A 20,955-nucleotide genomic window follows, 5' to 3' on the forward strand; every position below is an offset into this window, starting at 1 on the left:
TGCTTGTGCCCTTAGGAGGAAAATTTGCCCTTCATGCAAAAAAACTGGATGTCCATCACTCGGGATCGGTGGATGCTCAACATTGTATCCCAGGGTACAAATTTTATTTCCATTCACTGCCAACCCCAAGCAGGTTTCCAGACCTTCCTCTAAACCAGTGGCAGAGGCTCAAAGCCAAGTACTTTCCCTCCTCGATATCAGAGCTATTCAGCCAGTTCCAGTAGAACAGAGGGGTCAAGGATTCTACTCCAGACTTCCTGGTACCCAGGAAAGAGGGCTCTTGGTGCTCAATCCTGGATCTTTCCATTCTCAACACCTTCCTGGTGGTGCCAAAATTCAAAATGATTACCCTGCAACATCTTCTTCCTATGCTAGCCAAGGATGCCTGGTTAGTCACCCTAGACTTAAAAGAAGCCTATCTGCATATCCCCATAAGGGAATCATGCAGGAAGTATCTACGTTTCAGGGCAGGGTCTATGCATTATCAGTTCTCTGCACTTCCCATTGGCTTATCTACTGTGCCCAGAGTATTCACAAAATGCCTGGTGCCAGCCATTGCATACTGCAAGCAGAGAAATATCCAAATTTACCCATACTTGGACAACTGCCTGATTGAGGCAGACAGTCAGGAATTGCTGCTGCAGCACCTGCCATTTGTAAAAAACCTTCTCACTTCCTTGGGGTACACCATCAATGAAAATAAATCAAAACTGTACCTAGTCAAAAGATTGTATTCCTGGGAGCAAGCTTGGACACAACTTCCCAGATGGCATTGCTCACCTCAGAAAAACAAGTCTATCTGACAGACTACTTCATACAAATGGCCACCAGAACCCAGCTATCTGCAAGAAAAATACTGCAAGCCCTGGGGTTCATGGCCTCATGTATACTGCTGATTCCATGTGCAAGACTGCATATGAGGAAACTCCAATAGTACTTAAAAAGTCTTTGATGCCAACATTCTCAGGACCTGGAAACAGTCATTCCTATCATACCCTTTCTAAGCACAGAGTTCCTCTGGTGGGCAGAAGCATGCAACCACAACAAGGGACTGCCATTTACTCAACCCCAAGCCACCCAGATCCTAACCACAGACACATCAGATTATGCCTGAGGGGCCCACATGGATGGAATATGTATTCAGGGCCACTGGAGCCCAAGTCAAATTCATCTGCACATCAATCAAAAAGAGATGCTAGCTGTACAGAATACCCTGACAGCTTTCAGATCCCCAATCTTTCCAGAATAACTGCTAATAAAAACAGACAACACCACAGTTATGTGGTACATCAACAAGCAGTGGTGAACCCATTCCTACCCACTCTGCAGGCTAGCCGTGGCCCTGTGGAACACAGCCTTGGACATTCAAGTCCATCTGCAAGCTCAATTCCTGCCAGGTAAACAAAACTTACTGGCAGAAGACTTAAGGAAAAATATCCTAGACTCACACAAGTGGCAATTGGAGCACAGCACCTTCTACATTCTGATCCAGAAATGGGGGACCCCAGATGTGGATCTCTTTGCCTCCCCCTACAACCACAAGCTCAGCAAATTCTGCACCAGGAATCCTCACAGCAGGGCTGGGAAAGTGGATGCCCTATCTTTTCGGTGGGTAAATCTCTCAATCTATGCCTTTCCCCCTCTGCCCCTCCTTTCAAGGGTATTACTCAAGATAAAACAGGACAGACCAAGGACAATTCTGATTGCCCTGGACTGGCCATGCCAGCACTGGTACCCACTCCTGCGCAGCCTGACATCGATGCCACCCTGGCACCTACACCAGAATCCAACCCTCCTCTCTCAGCAGGAGAGACAGACTCTGCATCAACAACTGCAAACCCTAAACCTTGCAGCCTGGCTTATTCCTTGAATTCTCCCCAATGACCTTAAGCAAACAGGTGCTGGATGTCATTCTTGAAGCCAGAAGACCCAGTACAAGAAAATCAAGTGGAAAAGATTCTGCTCATGGATTCCATCTAAAGGAGAGGACACAATACTGCCCTCTCTGCCTCTTATCCTGGATTACTTAGCAGATCAACTCCACAAAGGCCTGTCCTTCTCTTCCATTAAGATACATGCCTCAGCCATTTCTGCTCATTACAACACTGAGCCACCTCCCTTCTTGCACCCTCTTATCAAACAGTTCCTGAGAGGGGCAAACAAGTTAAGGCCACCAAGGAGAGCACCCCACCCCTGCTTGGGACCTTAATTTTGTACTGGAAAAGTTCACGCTTCCCCCCTTTGAACCTGCTGCATCAGCAGAGTTAAAATTCCTCTTTTGGAAAACAGCCTTGCTTCTAGCCATCACTTCAACTAGAAGAGTGTCTGAGCTACAAGCACTGATGACTGCGGAACCCTTCATTATTTTCCTTGCTGACAGGGTTTCCATCAGGACTAACCCTTACTTTATGCCTAATTAATCCATCCATTTGCCATCCTTCTTCCCTAATCCTCAAAATAAAGGGGAAAGGATCCTGCACTCCTTGGATGTGCACAGACAGCTCAGATTCTACCTTGATGGGACTAAGCCTTTCAGAAAATCTGACCAGCTACTAGTCAGCTTTGTAACGGGCAGAGGGCAAGGCCATTTCAAAACAAATTATTTCCAAATGGATAGCACACTGCATCCATTTCTGCTACAAGCATCATGGGAAACCAACCCCTCAGGGGGTCAGAACACATTCCACTAGGGCAACATCTACCTCTACAGCATTTCTCAGGGGAGTCCCTACCAGGGGCATCCTGTTGTTTTGCACACACCTTCACCAAGCATTACCACCTGCCTATCTTTTCCAAATCCAGGGCAGGATTTGCTACAGCATTCTTGCAAGGCATACTAGCCAGCCCTAACTCTTCTTGACTGCCTCCATCCTTCTTCAGCTTTGGGAATCCACCCAGGTGTGATGACTGCAACAGTGAAACATGAAGAACATAGTACAGTTGTGTACACTTACCATAAATGTAGATGTTGGAGTGTATTCCCTTTTGCAGTCCTGGCTTCCCTCCCTTTAGCCCCCTGGTTTTCTCTCTCTCTCTCTATCTCTCCAGTGTGATGGTCAAAAGAGAGGTTGCTGTCAACCTGTGCTCCTAGATCTTATAAGCCCTTCTGTGTTCAGTGGACTACCATTGATGTGGTAATTCAAGGTAACCAGGTTTTTCTCAAGGGGGATGACGACACATTTTTTTGGCATTGAGCTTAAGGCCATGGTTCTGACACCAGTCGTTGGTCTCATTGAGGCCTTTCTGTAGGATGTCAACATCACTTGGAGTTAATAATAGCTCCCAACTTGCAATCGTCTGCGAACTTTGTCAACCAGAGTCCCTTAATGATGGCCTGGACTTCAGAGAAGCAGATACCAAACAGGAGAGGACCCAGGACCGAACCCTGTGGTACTCCACTCGTGACTGCTCAACATTCTGACTTGGAGTCAGCTACTTTCACACTGTGGGTTCTATCTGTGAGCCAGTTTGCAACCCACCTAGTGATATAGGGGTTGATGCCTGGCTTAGTGAGTTTTTCTATGATTTCTGAGTGGGGAAGGTATCAAAGGCTTTGGCCAGATCAAGGTAGGCTGTATGAACCACCTTGCCTTCATCCACAGCTCTGGTGACTGACTCAAAGAAGTCGACGAAGTTGAGCAGGCATGATCTACCCTTCACAAAACCAAACTATGTGGGATCCAGAGTTTGGAGATTCCCTATATCCTTGTTTATGTCTGTATAATTTTTAGTCCTGCACAAATAGAATCTGGTAACTGCAAACATCTAGGCAATGCAACTTATACTTCCTTTTCTTTGAAAAAAATCAGGGAAGAAAACTGGTAGATTAATTAATTGATTGGTTGAGGTTAAAATCCAAAGCTACTTCAGGCATGAAGGCAAGATTCATTCATAAGGTTACATTATCTTTACAAAATGTAAGATACAGAGGTCAAAAAGGCAGCTTCTAATTCCGAAACAAGTCAAGTTGATGCTAATGTTACTACAAACAAGGTCTTCTGAGATAAATATTGCCACTGGTTAAAAACTTGAACTTAGCAACTATTCTACAATAAAGATGAGGTCCCCTAGAGGAACCTAGTCCTTAAAAGGTTTTATAAACTTTTTGAATTGGTAGGGAAGAAGAGTTAATGCCTTGGTGAAAATCTGAAACAGTTATCAAATGTACCATTAGAGATAAAAATGTCACCCTTATCAATGACTAACAGCAGGAGTAGTTTATTTAAAATATCTACTTCCTGCTTGGTGGCCCAGAGGAAAAAAGCTTATCCAGATTCTCTTGTATACCTTCTAGTAGAAGATTTCTGGGCTGCTCTTATGATCTGGGTCACCCTAGGAGTCTGAACAGGCCCCTGGCCATCAAAGGAAATGGGAAAACAATGCAGTTAATCTGAACCATGGCAGAATTAGGTGACACTTGCCAGACAGATAAGAGAGGAGACCTGGGTGGGGCTCTAGAAGAAAGTACAGAGCTACTTTTTGAAACTGCTTTACTCTAGCAAGAGATGACAATGAGGGTTCCAGGTTGGGGGCATGCTGCAATACCTGACAGATGTTGATCCCATTAGATGCTGTCCTCAGTACAGATACACAATAAGGAGAACATTTTCCATTTTAAAACATAACATTTTCTACTGCTGGATTTTGTGGCATCCTGTAAAATGTGTATTTTCCCTGAACGGAGTAGTAGGCTGACGGCATTGAAGCTGTCAACCTACAACTCTTCAGGCTTCACTCCCCCAAACACCCTTCTTACTAGAGCAGAAGGGTAAAGATTTTTAGGAGGTGTAGAAGTTCCTCTTTCCACTGCTGGATCAACCTAGGTAATGCTGCACAGAAAGGCTAAGAGAAGGATCCTGGCCTTGTATGCTGTGACCTTCTGAAGCATCTTGGGAATCAGTAGAATAGAGAGAAGGCATAAATAACTCCTCTTCCCAAAAGATGGGAAAGGCATTCACCACCCATGACTGGCTTCTGTGGATATTTAGTATACCCTTCCAGCTGGTATTTCTTTCCAGTGCAAACATATCCATATCAGGGACAGCACTTATTTGTCTCGAGTATAGACTATTTTGAGGTCCAGACTCTGAGGTTGTTTGGTCTTGTCCTGCTCAGTTTGTCTTGCATTTTTTTCTGATCTGATAGAATATAAAAGTCTTGGAGACGCAGTCCTAGAAGGCAGGTATATCCCAAGCCATCTTAGCCACTCTGCACAAATGAGAGGGATGTGCAGCCTTGTTAGTTTATATACTGCAAAAATGTGGTGTTGTATGTTATTAAATTCCCTGGTTGATGGAATGATTTTGCAGGCTCTCGAGGCCAGAATCAGGGCCACATCTCCTTTAGAATGATATGCTTCCAAATCATGTAGTAGCTTCAATTCTTATGTATCTCCAAGAGAGCCATATCTACCTCCTCCCAGGCTAGGTGCAATAAGTCCGCATTAGATTTTATGTCACCTCTGGAATCACAAAAGGCATTCTGTGACAGTTTTTCATTCACTATGGCTACCAGGAAAAATGCCATCTGGTGGGAAGGATTTTCCTCAAATAATGACTGTGACTCCCATTGTTTTTGAGACACCAGTGTATCCATCTCCAATATAACTCAACCAAAAGTACCATTAGGATAGTGGATGACATGTAGCCCCACTGCTCTTAGGAACATTATGGCTGACAGGCAGCTCCTCAAGTCTGAAAAGAAAAGTCTTAACAGAGGCCTTTACCTGATTTAGGAACAATCTGCCTTGCTCTGTATCCAGTAGGGCTCCTAAGAAAATTTCTGTCCACTTCAAGGTTTATGTTGAATATGAAGTCATTAGACAGGAGCACAATGTCCCTCAGTGACTTCTGAATGTTCTACTCTGAAGCTTCCTAAATTAAATAATAGGCTAGATAAGGGTAGTCCTTGGTCTAGCAGTTAACATTTGGCACTCTTGGTGCCTCATCCCAGGTTTGATTTACTGTCAGGGAAACATTGATGCATCAAACCTCAAAGTCCTCCTAAGCCTATAAATCACAAAGCCTACTCTCAGCAATCTCTAAAGCACTCACCAAAAGCAACACCAAATACCACACATGTCTACACATAGTGAAGCACCAAGTGCAAAGCCCATTAGACAAGCAAACACATTAACCATGACACTTATCACAGGGGACTCCATTGTATGACACACAGATACCTCACTCAACGGTCCGAACAAGGAGGAGATAATGGTTAGTTGCTTATATGGAGCAAGGGTCTGCCAAATTATGCACACACTCAAGTCACTAACCACTTGGTATCAGTATAACTCTATCATAGTCCATGTGGGTGTTAATGACCTTAGACATACCTCCCTGAACTATATGAAAATAGATTATTGTTTTTTTGAATATGTGTCTGGGGCAGGTATGAGCCTTGCATTCAGCAGCATTCTACCTTCACCATGAATGATGCCACAGTATGAACAAAAGATAACAGACTTCAAAAATTGACTTAGTTTCTGGTGTCTTTCCAGGGAGATTCACTATTTCTCAGTATGGGGAGACATAGTTAAAAAGTATTGATTCACAAAGGATGGTCTGCTCCTGTCCCCCTAGACTTCCAAATATTGGCTAAAATTTTACATAACAAAAGGAAAAAAAAGTCATGACTAAAATCTGGAAGAGCAACTCTCATCAGTAGTGTGACTAGGGTGGGGCGAGAGGGGCAACAGCCCCAGGTGCAAAGTGTTGGGGGGGTACGATCAGCTGATGTCGATAACTCTTTAATGTAATACCACTTTTTAAAAGCTGGTATTTCATTTGGTGTCAAATCCGAGTAATGTAACACTCTGTGTGCGGTCTAAGCTATAGCAAACGGTTTACTACAGTTTAAAAACATTTTTTTTTTTTTTTTTTAAGTAAAACCTGAATGCTGGAATGCTCTGTGCAAGCAGGGTATAAACTGCAGCAACTGTTTGCTGCAGTTTAAAAATAATTTTTTTTTTTAAGATGTAACACGAGCGCTGTAGCACTCCATGCAGGCAGGGTATAAACTGTAGCAACTGCTTGCCACATTTGTAGCAAGCAGTTTCCTACAGTTTAAAAAGAAAGTTTTGTAAGTAAAACTTGAGGGCTGAAGCACACGTTAGAGGAGGGATGCGAGTTGCCGCAGGTCACAGAAATGGGACCTGAATGGCTGGGACTAGAGTGTGTGTGTGGTCACCTGATTGGTGTGCCAGTAGAAGGAATGCCCTTTTTTTCTGTTGTGGGGGGGGGGGGGCAGAGTACATAAATCTAACTGTAAGAAGCTGATCTCTTCCGGCTTATTACAGCAAAGTGCTTTTTTTTGCTCTTCACTTGTAGAGCTGAGGGGCTAGGGCACTGGTTCATAGCACTGGCTCTGGGCACTAATTGAAACAACTGCTCTTCTGACTCCCATAATGAAAAGAGCTCTCTAATTAAATTAAACAGGAAACTAAAAGGACTAAGTCCAACAAGGCCAATTATGAGGTCAAGATAGCCTCACAGGCTAAAGACAACCACAACGCTTTCTACAGTTATGTCCATAACCTCAAATGCAGCAGACAGCAGTGTGCCAAACTGATGATCAATGATGCCTCCTTCATTGAGCAGAGTGAGAAAGAGAATCTGCTTACTACAAATTCAGCTGAAACTTCACCACCACTCCTCCCCTTCCTCCCCACATGAAATGCCTACAGACATAACCCTTCTCCCCAACTTTTTTAGCAAGGAGCAGGTCCTGGTGGTGCTCGCAAAAGTAAAAAACACAGCCTGAATAGGGCCCAGACAATATCCCGGTGTGGAAAAGGCATAGCTATACTTGCTAGAAAAGAAAACTCCTGGAACAACCTCATGTTGATTAGGATCTGATGCAGGAATGGTTAAGGAGAGGTGAATTTAAACCAAAAGACGAAAGGTTATACTGGAGGCCCAGGATAGTGGACTACGTACACTTTGGTTCACAAAGTCCATTGAACATGTTGGAGAAACAAACAGATGCAGGTTTTGTCAAACAGAATTGAAAACAGTTGCACATCTTGTTGCTGGGTGTGATACACTAATGGTAGAGGGCCTGTATATGGAAAGGCATAAAAATGTGGCATGAGTATTGCACTGGGGATTATGCAAATATTAAAATACTGAAGTAGCTGAGAAGCACTGGAAACATGAGCCACAAAGCATTACAGAAAATAAAGTTGTATTAGATGGGATCACACATTACCAATACTTCAAAAAACAGATGTGAGAAAAACAGATATAGTAGTCCAAGATAAGAAGACAAAAGTAGCATTGATCATTGAAATTGCTACATCCAGTGATTACACAGCATCTTATGTACAGAGAAATACAAAGTAATAAAATACCAGGATTTGCAGGCAGAAATTAGGGCACTGTGGAAGAAGGATACCCAGACCGTTCCAATAGTAGTAGAAACAGCAGGTTTCATAAAAAAGAATTTTCAGTCATATTTAGATATGCTACCAATATGTCTTACTCCATATGATCTGCAGAAGGAGTAATTTCTAGACATGTTGTCGGTGTTGTGAAGAGCACTTCTGGCTAACATTAAAGACTGAAACAATACTAATATCATGAACTTTAATCATACTTTGACTTAGGAATGGGGTCCATTCCTGTCATGGTATTAGAAACCCCAAAGACTTAGAGAAATTAAACATCGACAAGCCAAAGAGGTGTGTGTGTGTGTGTGTGTGTGTGTGTGAGAGACAGTAGACCTTTCTCATAGAACTCTGATTCTCAAGAATGCAGATGTGGATTCCCTCCTTCTAGCTATATAAGAACCCACTCTTGAACTCCAAGCTTGAGTCACCTTGGAGGTAATTATGTGTTTGCTGCTGAGTCCACAGAAAACCTCTTGTAATCACAGATGGGAAAGGCTGATGTTGACAGGGCTGACATCTGAATGACTATAACCTCTAAAGAAAGATGGCAGTTCTTCCCTATAAGCATGAACTGCATAATCAGGGAGGCCTTTGGGTATCTCAAACAAATAAAGTAGGAATATCCCATTACAAATATCAGGTGATGCAGTGCAAATTTCTGAAGAAAGGTACTCATAAATCGATGCTTAGAAACTGGTGTATGGACTAGACCGCTTTCTAGTTTCATCTGAGGTGTGGAAAATCACATAAGAGGGCATCCCACTGTCTGCCTCTAAAAGGGTCAAGTCAGGTGGGGAAACAGTTAAAACAGGCTTTGGGACTGATGGAAGACTAGACAATGGCCCACCAGGTCCAGTGGCCTTAGGCAATAGTAGGACTGGCAGGGTTGCATGGTCTCATACTCTGTATCCACTTGTTCATTCACAGTTTTTTGGCCATTCCATTTTACAGTGCCTACACTCCTTCAGGGACCTCTTACAGCTTTGGCTTGTGATAGAGAGTTGTCTTCCAGATAGAGCAGAGATGCCTGTTCTATTAAGATGGACTTCTTATCCAGGAAGGCACATGCATTTTGGTGCCCAGTGAAGAAGAGTCATCTTACTGCGGGTTGCACAATGTACATAAAAGGAGACCTGGTAGCTCTCCCTAGATAAAGCGGAAATGTAAATGGCAGGATCAGAATCTGCATTCTGCAAGTACACTTATTTGCATGTTTTTCTGTGGATATCAGCAATATTGCAAAAAAGTCCATTACATAATCTAATAATATACTATAAAATTCAGAAAGATCGCTTATTTTGTACTCCAGTACAGTTAATCACAAACAGGTTCCTAAAGTAGGTCATTATTATTCTCAGGAAATCAGATGGAAGGGACCAATAAACAAATAGGCTGGTGGCCATTCACTTACTGAAATAAAATGAATGGATTTACTAGGACAGGAGGCATTCTCAGAATTAGCTGCTTCCCCTTTCAACCATGCAATAACTGATGCTCCAGGGGAATATCAAAAAGCTCAGGAAATCAAACCAGATGGGCAGAAATTCATCTATGGCTAATTCCCACAAATAACTAATCAAACAGCATTAGTTGATCCTTACCAAAATCACTAAAAGCAGCACTAGTTGAATAAATGTCTAATGATAAATGTGATGACCCCACAGCATGTGAATATACTAAATATAATATGCCTGTTTTCATACATGACCAATGAGAAGGTTATAAAACAATGGTTTAACTTGTGAAAAGAGCTTAATCCATTGGCTGTCTGTTTTATATATTTATGCCTGTATATGTGTTGTGTAGCCTTATGACTCCGGCAGTGGCAGAAAAGGATTTTACACCAGCCTACAATCCCAGTTAACAAACAACACACAGATAGATAGCTAGAGAGATGGACAGATAGATGGATAAAAAGAAAATGTTTGATAACTTAAGTGTTGGGGTGATGTGGTGTCTGCATCTCACCATACAATATAACGCACTCCAGGTTTTGACCATAAAAGAATACTTTTTTAATCTATCTTTTTGGTGCAGTGGTTAGCATTGTTGCCTCACAGCAAGAGGTTTTCCGGTTCGATTCTCGACTAGAGCGCCTTCTGTGTGGAGTCTGCATGTCCTCCCTGTGGTCGAGTGAATTTAAAAGACATGCAGGTAGGTGCATGCATGTGTGGGTGTGCCTTCTTTGAAGGTTGGGTGCTGGACTGGCAACTCAACACCGTAAAAATTCGCTGCCAATCATTAGCGGACCGGAGTTCCACTGTGGTGACCCCTAACCGGGAAAAGCAGAAAGACATTTTTTTTTTAAAACATCTGTCCTTATCCACATGTTAGAGTTAAAATGTACATAAAGCAAATGTAGAGAAACAGAATAGTTAGCACTTCTTTGATTTCATATAGTCAAATGAACACCAGAATTAACATTTGCATGACATACCAATGAAGGGTAATGTAAAACAGCATTTAACAATGGATCACTGCATGTACTAGATCTACAATATAACATAGTCTTACAGGAAATATTGGAAGTAAGGTGCGAAGCAGAACAGAGAATGAGAGAGGAGAGAAATTAAAAATTCAGCTCATTTTAAGTAAAAGATGGCCGTTTTATGCCAATGCCAGAAGATAAACCAAGGAAGACAGATAAAAGAAAAATAAGTGTGGTTTGCAGTTGCTGCAGGCGCTACTGGATTTGAAAAAGATAGTTATTGGAAAAAAAAGTTTTCAGAAACCACTTACATTCATCAAGCCAAATTGTGCAGAATTCCACACTGAGAAGCAAGATGAACAAACTAGCCAGAAATAAAGCCGCCATGCAAGACCTAATGAATGACCGTGCTTCTTGGATTACAGTTTTGTACAGTAAAAAAAAAAGTCCTGGATTATGTTTCCTTATTGTATGAATATTGAAATATGCTGCACCCTGGATCAAACGTTCTATCATCTTCTGAGGCTGCATATTTTGTCTGTTCTTGAATATACATGGGCTATTCTGCTAGCATTAATGGTCTCTAGAATGGAAGGGGGTAAATCATTCACACACTCCCACACACATTCAGAAAAACAAATATACACACGCACACTTTATGTTCCTTTTACACTGCGCTGCTTAGTGAGTGTAAAATAATTGCTGGATTGATCTCACTCACCCTTGCATGTATGCACACACACACACACACACACACACCTATTTTTGTTCTTCTTTTTTATTTTACACTCGCTAAACAGCGTTGCTTATCGAGTGTACGATAGTGACTGTCGTTTGCTTTCTCCGAGTCCAAGCTCCACAGCTATACTCAAAGCGTACCTTTCTACTGTCCAGATTTTCACAGAATATCCACATTTTTGCCTCATATAGCTGGTCTGTTTCTCATAAAATTTGCAATTTTATGTCAAATCACGTTCGTATTCTGGGGATTGAAGTGACTAACTAATGCCACATGATTGAGTTTCGGACGTCATATCCTTCAGAAAAATGCATGTTAACACAAACCTTGTTATTCTAGCAAAGCAATACTTAAAGTCTGACCCTATTTTTGAGCTTTGGTCCCCCCATTTTGTCCAGGTTTCTCCTGACTTCTAGCACTAAGAGCTTGATGATGTACATGTAATCTGATGGGAATAGAAAGTGAGAGTTTTATTCAGGGTGGGAACAAAAAAATAGACTGGGGAAGAGGATGTACAAAGTAATTAAAGTAAACCGACACTGTTGGCAGGAATTATGGAATTGTGATGATGTAAAAGTGGGTGTGGCTTTGGTCAGACTAAATTCAGCCCGAATTTTAAACACCGGGAGGGATTACAACTTGAATGTTGAGGCTTCATTCCGAGGCAAGAAACATTTTATTGGAAGGAGAGTGTCCCTTTAAGTAGTAGGTGGTTGTCAATGAAGATGAGACAGTTGCAACATTGTCTCGGGATGCCTATTTCAACCATGTTGGCTGCAGTAACAGTCGGAAAGTGCAGCTTCATGGTTACAATTGCTTGCTGCTGTGGGCTGGAGGGTGAGTAGTGCCTAAGAGATTATTAGGAGTTGCTTAACTGGAGTGCTGTCTATCTAAAATGAATAATACAAGTCTGTACACAAACAGGAATGAATCACTTTGCATAACTACTGACTATTAAGTGTGTTCATAATTTTTGGAATAGGTTGTATTGAAAAAGATTATCCAAGGGCTTGCACAAGTGTGTAAAATACTGTGTACATGCAAGCCTGACTGCCATTTTGTAGTTAGCTGTTGAGATGTAAGCATGTATGTATGTAAGATCTGACTGTTAACTAGTTTGTTCATATTTTATGATGCTGCTGTTTATCCTAGTGTGTTTCTATGTATTAAAGCATCTAAATGAAATACCCCACCTGCTTGCCATCTATGTTAGAGGAATGAGCAACACTTTGGAGATTGAACAACACTGGTTCTATGACTTTTTGAGAGAGAATTCTGTGTAGAATGCAAATAGATTAATCTGGTTACCTAGGCAAGGGGGAATCCAATGGAAAGGGGGGGGGGGTTCCTAATGAAGTATTATATCCACTTTGGTTTACCTTCAAAACCCACCTCTCTGATACAATCCAATTCCAGTAAAGAGGATAGAGTGTCAGAAACGGAAATGTTTCCAGAGCTGGGGGTGATGGAACAACCGGGTAATCATGCTGACTGAGAGGAATGTACTTTACTTTCAAAGACATTTCCTTTCTTTATCGAGCCTCCTTTCCATTTCTAAAACCTTATGACTAGCTCCATAATGCTTAAAATTGTTTGTTAAAAAAAAGGAACTAAAGATGAGGAAAGCTATTATTTGCTGTGAAAAAGAGGGTTGAAAAATCTGAATCAGTTAAAGAAATAGTTTTGCCATAAGAACCTCTTTTGCACAGAGACCAAACACACCAAACACAAGTCTCTTTATTTCTGAGAATGTAACATCTCAGATTAAACATCAGGAAGAGTTTAAGAGTGAAGCCAAGCAAATTTCCTTAAAAATTATCTAGATGCACCAGATCTGGAGGAAGGGTCGGCAGCATCATAAGTACATTTTAAAATATCCTTGGTCAGTGGAGAAATGGGTATCACAGAAGCATTTCATGAATTCTTTAACTCAGAAGAAGGAAGGTTAATCATAAACTTCTCCCCATTCAAAAAAGATACAAGAAAAAACTTCAACCTATGAACATGACAGTTTAAAATCCTGAAATTTAAAGAAGACATTTATGTTCATCATCTTGATCACTGCTGTAGTAGCCGTAGCTATATGGTTTATATCTTGCATAGCATGTAACAGATGGAAAGATTCATGGTGCATTCCATGGGTCTTAACTATCAATCAGATTCAAATAAGCTGACTACAAAGAGAGGTTTGGGCACCAACCCCTTCAAGAGCTTTCTTGTGACCAAACAGCAAGCTCTTCTGAGGCTTACAACGATGGATAGTTGGCTTATGCTGCTTTTTTTTTTTTTTTTTTTTTTTTTTTTTTATTTATTTATTTTTTTGCTGGGCAGACAAGTTCCCTTTGGGGAAAGAAATCTTGCATTTTACAAAAAATAGAAGTTATGTAGTCACCCTAATGTTCCATCTGCATTATCCATATTCATTCTTCCTCACTGCTGGATCTTGGAAAAGGCTCAGCCACATTTTCTAGACTTTGGATCCTAGTCTCAAGCTCCTCGTTTCCATAATGCACTACAGTGTCCCTAACCCCTCAGATGGAGTTTGCTGCCTACTGCTTACTCATTTCAAAGATGAGACAGATAAAGAAAAGATTAAGGCTGAAAAACAGAACATGAAAGCTTTTATATAATCCTAAATCTTTCTGAGAATGACAAGGCTGGGGGATGGCTGGAAGGGAAGGTGCGGAAGAATGAAATGGACAACACAGATGGAACATTATGGTGAGTGTATAACCTCTTTACCTGATGTTGTCCCTTTCATTCTTCCTCACTGATGGGTCAGAATAGCCAGCAATGTAACTCTCAAGAGGCCCTCAAAGAGGGATATGTAGGAGCACTGTCGATCCAAAGAAAGCCCTGTTTTTGGAGACAGGTAGATATCAAATGTTGCTGGTGTGAGGGTGAAGAAATAGGTAATTGGGAATATATATTTCTGGGAGTGTAATGAGATGGAGACTTAAAATCGAGAATTGTGGAACAATACATGCTGAATAATGTTTTGGAGGAGGAATGAAGTTTAAAAGAAGGCAGGATTTGAATGAGCTATGTAATGTTTCACTGACAATGACTGGATAAGTGATGTATAATGTTTGCAACTAAAAATATGTCGTTGTGATTTGTTTTCATTTATTTAAATGTATGATCGTCTATGTCATAAGTGATAAGTTAATAACTATGTTACTTGTAAAAAAAAAAAAGATAACCTTGACATCTAGGAATAAAGTTCAAGCTATAAACTGATTTACCCATCCTGTATTAACTTGAGTTTTGGTGTGATTAGCTGTTCCCCAAAGATATTGGATCAGTTGGACAGTAACATAACAAAATGCCTTGTGCTTACCAAATGAAATATAAATATCATAGTATACAAAGAGTATATATTCCATGCTCTGAATGAGGTATAGGCCTCCTTGAAACTGATTACATGTATAGATCTGCAGCTGTGGGACTACATACATATCTGCTGACCTCATCAGATCCAAACAATCTTGAAAGTTTTAAAACACAAGAAGATGAAGTCTAAGATGAACACTCTGCTTAGTTTTGTAGAAGCATTCAAATGGCAAGCAGGAATGGCAGTCAAGCCAGAAGTTGACAAAAATCATACAGCAACTGAATGTGCAAACGAAAGAAAGAATGCAAGGAGAAGGAACAGCTGAGAAGAAAAATAAAATGTGGAAAATCCATAAATACAGTAAGAAGTATAGAGATCTCCTAGAACAACCTCATGGTGATAAGGATTTGACATAGGAATGGATAAAAGGAGGTGACTTGAAACCAGAGGATAAAAGGTTAATAATAGCAGCCCAGGATTGTGGACTACATGCACATTAGTTTACAAAGTCCATTAAACATGTGGGAGAAGCAGACAAATGTAGGTCCTGTAAAAATAAAAAGAATTAAAATGAGTCTCATACCATGTTGCTGGGTGTGATACACTTGGCAGAGGGTCTACACACTGAAAGACACAATAGTGTAGCAAGATTGTTCCACTGAGGATTGTGCAAACACCACAATACAAAAGTAGCTGAGAAGGAGTCTATATTATAAAGTCTAATGTTTACTTAGCTGAATACCTAAACGTCAACCCGTCTTCATTGAACCGCATATACATCGAGCGCCCTAAACCACGAAATTCAAAAAGTCGAACTGTCATACTTGTCCCACCCCACTGCCTGCTACATACTACCTACACAAACAAACTAAATAAACCACATACATACACTAACCAAAACCCTACTTCTAACCCTAAACTAAACCCTACTTCTAACCCTTCACTAAATCTTACATATACCACCATGTATGCACTTAACTTAACCTGCACCCTAACCCTAAGGTCTGTAACTATCACACACTTACCTTAAAAAGCTAAACCCAAACAAACTAAATAATCCACACACATACACTTAACAAAACCCTACACTAAATCTAACATACATTACCATCTATGCACTTACCTTAACCCGCACCCTAACACTAAGGTCCATAACTATCGCACACTTACCTTATGGAAGTGAACACGCAATGAACGAGGAGCCACCAAGCTGGACAAACAATTCTTTAAGTCATGCACCAAATCACTATTTTATTACTTAGTAGTTTACTTACCTTACGGAGCTATACTGCAGAAGGCCAACCATGATGATTCAACGTTTCCGCTTTTGCGCTTCTGGACGATCAATGTTTCCACGGTTCGATGAAGATGGGTCGACGTTTAGGCATTCGGGTAAGTAAACATTTGTCTTTTTAATATAGACCCGCTGAGAAGCATTGTGATCACAAGCCAAAAAGTATTCTAGCAAATGATGAAGTGTACATCAGATTGTATCAGCCATTGCCAGCAGTTCAAAAAAGTAGATGCGAGAACACCAGATATATTAGTTCATGAAAAAAAAACACAAAAGTATCATTGATCATTGAAATTGCTACACCCTGCCATTACAGTGTCTTATATATAGCAAGAAGCAAACTCAGAAAATATCAAGATTTCAAGGCAAAAACGAGAGCAATGTGAAGGAAAAATGACCAGACAGTTCCAACAGTAGTAGTAGGACCAATGAGTCGAATACAATAAACAAAAAAAACTACAGCAATGCTACCCATAAATGTAACTCTGTATGAATTGCAGGAATCAGATATGGGCCCATTATGTTTGCGATGAAGAGCAGCTTTGGATAAGAAAGATTGAAACAATATTAATTTCACAAACTTTAACCATTCCCTGACTTAGGAATGGCATCCATTCCCATAATGGTATTAGAAACCTAAAAGATTTGGAGAACTTAAACCATACATCTGACACATCCACTTAAATGGCATGTTTATAAAACAACATGCAACCTGCCCAAGTTTAATCTAGACATATGCATTACTTATCTTTGAACTAGAATATCCAAAAAGTCCTACCCTTACATGATGCTTTACATGAATTCAATGCAACTTTCCTAAACAGCCTTACAACTCCCAGAAGAAAGAGAGTAAAAACACATAAAGCAATTTGGCTATCCAAAAAGAGTAGAAGGCTAAAGCAGGATAAAGAAAAAGTGTAGAAAGAATGGCAGAAATGCAATACATCACAATATCTCAAACATCTTAATGCTCCATATCTGTAACAAAAAGCAAATAAATGAAGGCAAAAAACTATATACACTGTTGGAAACTCCTGGTGTTCTGGCTGGTGTGTGATTCTCAAACAATCTGGAAATATATCACTGCTTGATAAGTACATTTCTTGGCATTTTAACCTTTCAGAGTTCTGCTTTGCCTTAATTTTGCCTGACTGAATTATTTTATATATTTTCTGGCATTGTTTTCTGTTTCTCATCTGTCCTGAAACTGTTTCCCTCCCTCCCCCACCCTATTCCTGTGATGGTCTTATGGTTAGTGGCTTTGCACTTGCCCACCCCTACTGTAAATTTGATCTGGGACACCCCTCCCAGTCTGGTGTTCACTCTACTTAATACAGAGAGAACATTTGAGAAGGCCAACCCACTTAGGTTCTTAACCTTGAATTTTTCTTCTGCTCCTTCTTCCTCTCTCCTTGCACTTTACTTAAAAAGTGCACTTTATTTTGCTTTTGCATCTCCTTAAAAGTACTCAGTTGTATTTATTCTGCTCCATTTATTACTGCTTGGTAGTAGCCTGATTAAATTGTAACTTTTATTCTAAGCCTTTTGGTTTAAGCACTTGGGCTCCAGACCAGTTGTTTTACATTAAGAAGGTCTGTGGTCTGCGCTGTTGTGGCAGGACAGGTAGCTTACATCCTTCTAAGCTGGGAATTGCTGATTGAAGACTCAGTATCTGTTATTCTAAAAGTGTATTAGCTCTGGTTAAAGCACTTGGGCTTCAGGCCTGTTATTTTTCATTAAGAAGGTTTGTGATCTGCACTCTTCTGGGAGGAGAGGCTAGATTCTGCCCTTCTGAGCTGGGAATTTCTGGTTAAAGGCTTATTGTGCCTGCTTATTTGAACTGTTTCTTTCTGAAATTGGTATGCCTTGTTTGCTGTAGCATAGACTAAATTCAGACCTGATTAATCTAGCTTTGGTTGTATAACTTGAGCACTAATACAGACCATCTTTTTTTGGAGAAGGTTCCCCTGCACCCTAGTGGCAGGAGTGTGCAGTTAGAACTTGTCTGATCGAAGACTGCTGGAACGGGGCTCAGTTTTTAGCTTTTTATTGGTTAATTGGTTAATTTGTTTAAATCAGTTTGCTCATTTGCTACTGTTATATTAAAACAAAAATACACTTTATGCATCACCGCTTAGCTAGGGTTAAACTATTCCCAGCGCCATAAAGTCTGCTCTTCAAATTTTGCCTTAGAACTAGCCAGTTTTTTTTTTTTTTAGTTTTAGCACTCAAATCTGTTTCTTTGAGCTCAGCACTTGTTCAGAACTCATTGTAAGCACTAAATAAGCTACAAATTATTACAGCACTCAACTTTCCTCACTTGTCTAGAGGAAAACAGTTTTTAGTACTTAATATTTATTTTTATTTTTTTTATTTAACATTTGTTGACCGGGCAAGTCCGACTAGGTTCCACAGATCCTGTTTTCAGTGGAGGCCCAGGGAGAAATGCTCCAGACGCATGTCTTTAGATTTAGGTTCAATTTTAATAAATAAACACCTATCCAGGAATGTCTAAGGGTCCACTCCTGGTGTTTTCTCCTGTCTACCTGATGAATCTGGGCATCTTGGGGCAATGCAGCAATTGCCTTGTGTACACAGACAACCCTCTCCTCCTACCACCCAACACTACAACCTTTGAGAGATGCACTTATATAGCCAAACTGGAAGAAAAGCTTTCTTCACCCAAGACTGGACTAGACAGTCAGGAAGAGAAGGTAAACATTTGCACCACACCACACTCATCACATAGTCCCTCAAAGCCTACACCACCAAAACAGACACATAGAAACACAAAACACACACATACATTTGAGGAGGCTCTTAATAAAAATCTACTCAAGCAACAGAGACCTCCAAAACAGAAATGCAAGCAACCTCTACCCCCCAAAACAACCCAAATGACACATAGCCCACAAACTCAGTGTGCCACTCAACCACAGCCCATAAGGCATAACAACGTACCCAACACTGTAGTCATAGGTACTCTATAGTCAGGCACACTGATGTTCCACTCACCAGGCTAAACATGCAGAAAGTTACTGCCTGTCGGGTGCCAGGATCTGCCACATAATGCACACACTCAGGTCACTCCACAACAAGTACAAATATGACTCTGTCATTATCCATGTTGGTGTAAATGACCTGAGATGTACCTCCCTGGACTACATGAAAAGAGACATGGAGGAGCTCTCTGATCTTGTAGCCCAGGCAGGTATGACCCTAGCCCTGAGTAACATCTTGCCATCACCCAGAATGATACCACAGTACAAAGACAAATTGATTGACTTCAACAATTGGCTAAGCTTCTGGTGTCATTCTAAGGGGATCCAGTATTTGTTTGCCTGGGATGACATGATCGACAGACCACAATGCTTTGCCAGAGATGGCCTGCACCTGTCACCCTTGAGATTCCGGATCCTGGCTAAGGCTCTTGCCACCCCTATAGTGCCTTTTTAGGCAAGGTTCAAATGACAAATTCACCACTGTAACAGGTACAAGCAAGCAAAATCTGTGTGTAATGCTACTCAATGCTAGAAGTCTAAACTTCAAAATGCATTCACTCGAGGCACTCCTTAAAATGGAGAACATCGACATCTTTGCAGTGACAGAGACCTGGTTCAAGGCTCCAGAGAGAACCCCTGCATTACCAGGTTATAATTCATACCACACCTTTGGCCACCTAACCTGGACCGAAACACTAAAGGTGGAGGCATGTCCATATTCATTAAGGATATCCACACCTCCAGGTCAGTTGCTCAGCATAATGCATCTGAGATTATCCAAGTACAACTAACTCTGGGTAAGACAGCAATCCAAATTGTAACTTGCTACAGAGCCCCACCATGCTCCAGGATTCCCCTCCTCATTTCTTGATACACTGGAAAATATTAGGGTACAACCCAGCAGCCTAATAATGGGTGAGTTCAACTACCCCACCATTAACTGGGAAAACTACTCATGTACCAACTCTTTTGCTCAACATTTCTGGAATTCATAAATTCCAATGCCTTGGATCAACTTATCCACACCCCCACCAGGGGCAGCAATATTATAGACCTGGTCATTACCAACATGGGTGACCAGTGTTCCACACCAGAGGTCAATTCCTCATTGGTCAGATCCGACCACAAGCTAATCATCCTAGACACCCACATCCCGCCCCCACCCCCCATTAGGGAAACCACTGTAAAAAATTTCTCCAAAGCCAACTTTGTGCTTCTTAAGACAGACATGGCAAACTTCGCAACACCCATGCAGACAGACAATAGAGGTATGACTGCTGAATCCTACACAAATGCACTTTATAAGCACTTACACGAGTGCATGGATCGTGCTATCCCTAACAGAACCAAGATGCTATCCTCAAAAAAAGGAAGCCAGTCTGGTGGTCCCCTGCCATAAACAAACTTTACAACAGAAGAAAGAAAAAAAGAGTAAAATCCCATGATTGGAGGAACTCCCTGGTCAGCCTCAGTAAGAAGCTGAGATCCTTCATAAAATCCTCCAAAGCTAGTTACGAAAACAAAATCACCACTGATTTTAAAGACAACCACAAAGCATTCTATAGCTATGTCAAGAATCTCAATGGCAACACTCAGATCTGCTCTGAGTTACAGCACAATGGCATTAAATATACAGAACCAACTGATGTTTCCAACATCCTGGCAGATAGATTCACTGCTAACTTTAGCCCCTCTCACCCCCTAAAAGGCCCGTCTCTGTACCGGAAGAATGCAAAGTTCCTGTAATCACAGCTGCACAGGTAAAAAAC

The sequence above is a fragment of the Protopterus annectens genome, chromosome 7.part0 (assembly GCF_019279795.1).
Source record: "Protopterus annectens isolate FY-2018-M chromosome 7.part0, PAN1.0, whole genome shotgun sequence".
Lineage (NCBI taxonomy): Eukaryota > Metazoa > Chordata > Ceratodontiformes > Protopteridae > Protopterus > Protopterus annectens.